Source organism: Telmatherina bonti (genome assembly GCF_933228915.1).
Source record: "Telmatherina bonti genome assembly, chromosome: 17".
Classification (NCBI taxonomy): Eukaryota; Metazoa; Chordata; class Actinopteri; order Atheriniformes; family Telmatherinidae; genus Telmatherina; species Telmatherina bonti.
Genome location: NC_136615.1, coordinates 29,487,435 through 29,493,434, shown reverse-complemented (window position 1 = coordinate 29,493,434; position 6,000 = coordinate 29,487,435). Strand labels below are relative to the sequence as shown.

Genomic DNA, 6,000 nt, shown 5'->3' with positions numbered 1-6,000 from the left:
TATATATATATATATATATATATATATATATATATATATATATTATATATATATATATATATATATATACATATATATATACATACATATATAAACTGCTCAATAAAAGAAAGGAACACCTTAACAACACAATGTAACTCCAAGTCAACCACACTTCTGTGAAATGGAACTGTCCACTTAGGAAGCAACAATGACGGACAATCCGTTCCACATGCTGTTGTGCAAATGGAATAGACAACAGGTGGAAATTATAGGCCATTGCAAGACACACCTAATAAAGGAGTGGTTCTGCAGGTGGTGACCACAGACCACTTCTCAGTTCTGATGCTTTCTGGCTGATGTCTTGGTCACTTTTGAATGCTGGCGGTGCTTTCACTCTAGTAGTAGCATGAGACGGAGTCTACAACCCACACAAGTGGCTCAGGTAGTGCAGCTTATCCAGGATGGCACATCAATGCGAGCTGTGGCAAGAAGGTTTGCTGTGTCTGTCAGTGTCCAAAGCATGGAGGCGCTACCAGGAGACAGGCCAGTACATCCGGAGACAGCAGCAAAACCTTCTTCTTTGTGCAGGAGGAACAGGAGGAGCACTACCAGAGCCCTGCAAAATGAGCTCCAGCAGGCCGTCCTGTGCTCTTCACAGATGAAAGCAGGTTCACACTGAGCACATGTGACAGACATGACAGAGTCTGGAGACGCCGTGGAGAACGTTCTGCTGCCTGCAACATCCTCCATGACCAGTTTGGCAGTGGGTCAGTAATGGTGTGGGGTGGCATTTCTTTGGAGTGCCGCACAGCCCTCTATGTGTTCCTCCTAATGCAAGACAATGCTAGACTTCACGTGGCTGGAGTGTGTCAGCAGTTCCTGCAACACGAAGGCATTGATGTTATGGACTGGCCCACCTGTTCCCCAGACCTGAATCCAACTGAGCACATCTGGGACATCATGTCTCGCTTCATCCACCAACACGAAGTTGCACCACAGACTGTCCAGGAGTTGGCAGATGCTTCAGTCCAGGTCTGAGAGGAGATCCCTCTGGAGAACATCTGCCGCCTCATCAGGAGCATGCCCAGGTGTTGTAGGGAGGTCATACAGGCACACGGAGGCCACACACACTACTGAGCCTCATTTTGACTTGTTTAAAGGACATTACATCAAAGTCGTATCAGCCTGTAGTGTGTTTTTCCACTTTCATTTTGAGTATAACTCCAGATCCAGACCTCCATGAATTGATACATTTGAGTTTCATTGATCATTTTTTTGTGATTTTGTTGTCAGCACATTCAACTATGCAAAGAACAAAGTATTTAATAAACATATTTCATTCATTCAGATCTACAACATGTTACTTTTGTGTTCCCTTTATTTTTATATATATGTATGTGTGAGATCCTATCTTTGTGAAAAATAAGTATGCTGGCCTTTTCTCTCAGTCTAAAGTCCTTGATTGAGCTGCACATTTGATATGAATTAGGTCAGAGTCAGTGAACCTGAATCCACTCAAACAGCTTATTCCCCTGCATAAAAGTGAATACCTGGGATCAGTCGCCAATTCCGAGGCGGGAAAAATATAGGACAATTTAGATGGCAAAACATTGTAACATACCTTTTCAATTAAAAAACAAAACAAAAAAAAAAACAACAAAAAAAAACAAAACAAAACAAAAAAAAACGTTTTATAAGAAGTGTTTTTTGGGGATTGACACTCAGGTCGTTTGTGAAAAATATTGTGACTCCTTTACTTAAAAAGTAAGAGAAATATGTATGCCGTAAATAGTGTTGTTCTCTGTTACCACAACATTTATTCCTTATTATTCCTAATATTATGAACGAGAAAAGGTGTGGCGATACTGATTGCGAATCAATAACAGTGACGTCATCCGGGGTAGGCGGAGCTAACGTCCAGGCACCATGGCTTCGGTAGGAACCGAGGTGAGTATGAAAGCTTTATCCACGCTTATCTAGTTTTCCTCTCAGTCTTTTCCCACGCTTTTGAAAAGATATTACATACAGGCAGCCAGAGAGTCTCGTGTCTACCGGTGAATTGCCGGTGTCGATGTGTCGTTTTGTCGTAAATTGCCGCTCTCAGCTTGGAGTCTTGTGCTTTTGTGCTGGACCGGAGGGCAACTGAATGTGCAGGAAGATGCTGTGCCCGGGAAGCTGAATGCCATGTACTAACACGTTGTAAGCTTCTTGGTGGGGCTTCATTATTCATGTTCCAGGCTCATGTCACTATCCTGGCTGGGTCTAGCTTTAGCGGTTCAAAATAAACTAAAATAATTTGTATTGATATGCGTGTATTTCGACTCAGCATCATTCATACTTTGTTTCAAGTGATCTAATCCCGATTGACCGGTGACTAAATGTAAACGACGTTAAGCTAGCTAGCTAGCAGTAATGCTAGTTAGCAGGCTGCACGATTCCTCCTATTCACCGACAGGCTGTTTTCTTTCTTTTTTTAAAAAAATTTAATTATCGTATTTAAGCTTTTAAAAACACAAGCAATGCATGAATATATTTGGATTAATACGGCTAAATGCTGGGCTAAAGACTGCCAATGTGTTCATGGATCTGTTAGCTACATGTTACTGATTCAGGCAAATCAAGGCAACAGTGTTAGTCCAGCCTCCCACCACATACTGTACAGCTGGTTTCCGCGCCAGTTCCCAAACCGGCTGCACTTTTTACTTTTTGGTGTTAAATATACACCTTTAATTACCTCCACATCGTGGCCTCGCATTTGTGAGCGATCAACCCTTTATATTACAGCCTTTCAGTAAGCTAGATGTTTCAGGTTGCACTTTTACCTGTGAATTTTAACATTTGATGTTTCATTTTAAAATACAAAAGTATCCTTAAAACAGTGGCGACTCAGCTGCTTGCTTCAGCTTCTGAGTCTTTGTTTAATTGTTAATTTTCTTGAGCAGATTTTGGAGATAAAGTCCTGCTCTGTTCGGCAGAGGTCGCTCGCACAGCATCTTGATCAGCTCAGAGGTGTTGCAGAGGAGAGTGTTTGTCTCGGAGCTTTGCAGACACTTTTCCTTTTACATGTTTATTCTGTCATCTTTTATGCATGTGGTCACACATGGTATATTTAACTCATTTGCAGGAAAAAAAGACAAAAGTTTAAAAAAAGATTTAAAAAAAAAAAAGGCATCTCTCAACATGCATCCAGTGGCTGCATTTGCCACTTTTCTTACTCAGACCCATCATGGAGTCATTGTTGTAGAGTTGAAACTTGAGTAACCAAAATATTGTGTAACTGCAACATGACTATAATGCAACATCAGAAGAGATCTAGTTCCATCTGATAGGTAACAGGCTAAGTTAATCTTTATTTTATGTTTTGCAGGCATCACATTTCTTTTTGTATTCCTTTTTATAGTCAGGCTTATGTCCTCTCTCTGCATTCCTACGTTCAAACTTAAATTTCTTTTTGCACAAAAGATGATGTGCACAATAAACAAAGTTAAAAATGTGCCAGACTGATACAATGGCTTTTTTTTCATTGTGCTGTCGCTAAGACCAAGAAAACAATGTGAACATTTGATATTGTGGCATCCCTCTAAATCAGGGTATGTTCAAAAACTGTTATGCACAAACAAATAAGTTGAGAAGATAATCGACCACTAACCATTAACTAGAATTGTGCTGTTATTACATAACAGCAAGTGTAAATGCGATAATGTGTAATTACTAATGTATAACTCAAAAAAGCTAAGGGTGTCACTGAAGTTAGTGGAAAAACCTGTTAATTTTCAAGTGGTGAAAACTAAGAGGAATTTGCCATGGATTAGTGAGAAACATGATGTGATCATTCTAGTGGCAATTTAAGGGAGCATTTTTAATTTTTTGAACTCATAGAGCATTGGGTCAGTTTCTTGAAATTATGGTGTAGAACTGTAATTTCATTATGATATGATTTTTTTTGGTGAGTAGAAAGCACAGCATAAGCTTATTATCACCACCATTGTATGGTGAATAAATGGCTTTATACATAAAGTATCTCTGGATGTGTCTCCTTCTGACAGAGGACACTGCAGCCACCCATTCCAGCAGCTAGCAGATGGGCAGTATTCTTTCCAATCCGATAAAGTATGAAATTAATTGAAAATGAAGTGATAAAAAATGCAGAGATAGGAATGCTTTCTGAAAGATTAAAAAGAGGAAGTAGGTGGGAAGTTGTATTGAGCAGACATATTAGGTAAATGTCACGTGGGATTTGAACCCACAGCTTCCAGAGACATAGTCATGTCCCATTACCACTAGACCACCTCCTATATCACGCGTATATGAATGGGAAAAGATAAAACTTTTCTATTGGGAAGAGGATTCATTCTGTATTCTGTAGAAAAATATTGAATATTTGACTACAATGCTATGAAGAACTAAAGACAGTTGAAAATTCTTTGCAGAAATAATTATTAAATGTCAGCTAATCCTAGAATTATGATGTTTGAATGTTGCATAAACCATTTGCTGCTAAGTGTTTAACTTTAGCAACTACAGAGACAGATCTGCTGATCAGCTGCACACAGCACGCAATTTCTTTTCATTCCTGGTCTTAGAGCGATGAATCGCATTCACACTGATGACATGTTAGATAAAGTAAGTAACACAAAGGAAAATCAACAGATTTGTACAAAAGTATTACATCTAAATATCAGTCTAAATGGTGCTTCGGCTGAGTGAAAATATCTGTTTTTGTCTTAACTCATAAATTTAGGCTGATATCTAGGATTATATTTTAAACTTTGTATAGAATAAAATGTCTTCCAGATACAGAAGACTTGATGCTGATTTCATTGTTAAAAAGAAAATAGAAAGATCCCTAGGTGGATAATAACATTGCTGGCATTTTCTAGCTTCTAACCATGTATGCAAAAAAATGATCTGGAACTAAAACAGCAGTTCTTATTTTCAACAGGCCTCATCTGCATTTTTTCAGATAGGTATGACTTTAACACATTCAAGTACCTGTCAGGTGTCACTTATAAATGGCTGCACTGTTTGTTTTAAGCATTCATCTTGTAAATGTGTTTGACTTCCTGCAGCTTAAACAGCTGAAATATCTAAGATGAAAAATAACATCCTGTTTACGTCATTATCTAGATTATCTCACAAAGGTTTGCACATAAAATAGCGATGCCATGATTATGGATGTTCTTGATCCGATTAGTATCAGAAAAATTATCCCAATTATTATGTATTAAATTTCCAAAACAATAAATATGTAAAATTCCATAAACATTTTTTATTGGTCTATAATTTCTTTCTTTTTGTGATATCAACATAACAAACTAATATATCAGGATAGTGGTTAACCAGGCAGCAAAAGAGTCTTATTCCCATTAAATTCCCTCTGCTCTGTAAAGCAGTTTCATCCTGAGTAGTGAATTTGAAAACATGAAACTTAAAGGTGCTTTTTAGCAGAACAGACACTCTCTGAAACATATATTATGCTATTATTTAATGCTGTAAGCCCCAAATCATTCATGAATACAAAATGGTATAACATTTAAAGTCAAAGTTACTCCAGTTAAACATTAATGTCATTTCACTCTGCTGCTCAACATTTACCTTTACATTAACAGACAAAGCTGGCGGTTATTCTGAAACACATTTGATCGTTTTCCTTTTTTCATTGCAATTTTCTTTTCTTTTCTTTTTTTTTTTTTTTAACTTGCTGGCAAGCTGTTCTCCCCAAAGAAACATTGGTAATTTTTTCTGTAACCAAAGAAATACAACAAGGATGACTTAATCCATTTATTTGGAGGGAATAACTCTTCCTCTGCCATACTTCCTGATTTGGACACACCTCTTCTGAAACTCACATTGAATGAAAACAAAACAACACAGCAGTAAAAAATGGATGTTGTGTTTCTTTGTTCTCCAGTTTTGCCAATTTGTCCATATGGATCAGGCATAATCCTTTATGAAAATGACAACATTACCGATCTATTACAATCAGTTAATCATGGCGATTTAATCTTTTTTGAGAAT

The 6,000-nt window shown here is 37.7% G+C and overlaps 1 protein-coding gene across 2 annotated transcripts in view; it reads left to right on the top strand.

The window, feature by feature from the left end:
- The first annotated feature begins 1,907 nt into the window (after window positions 1-1,907).
- ehmt1b (euchromatic histone-lysine N-methyltransferase 1b) overlaps window positions 1,908-6,000 on the top strand; it is a 46,973-nt gene continuing 42,880 nt past the window's right edge. For both annotated transcript variants that reach the window (XM_079257199.1, XM_079257198.1), the window contains exon 1: window positions 1,908-1,929. The gene's annotated coding sequence lies outside the window, so the exon portion shown is untranslated. The remainder of the gene's footprint in view (window positions 1,930-6,000) is intronic.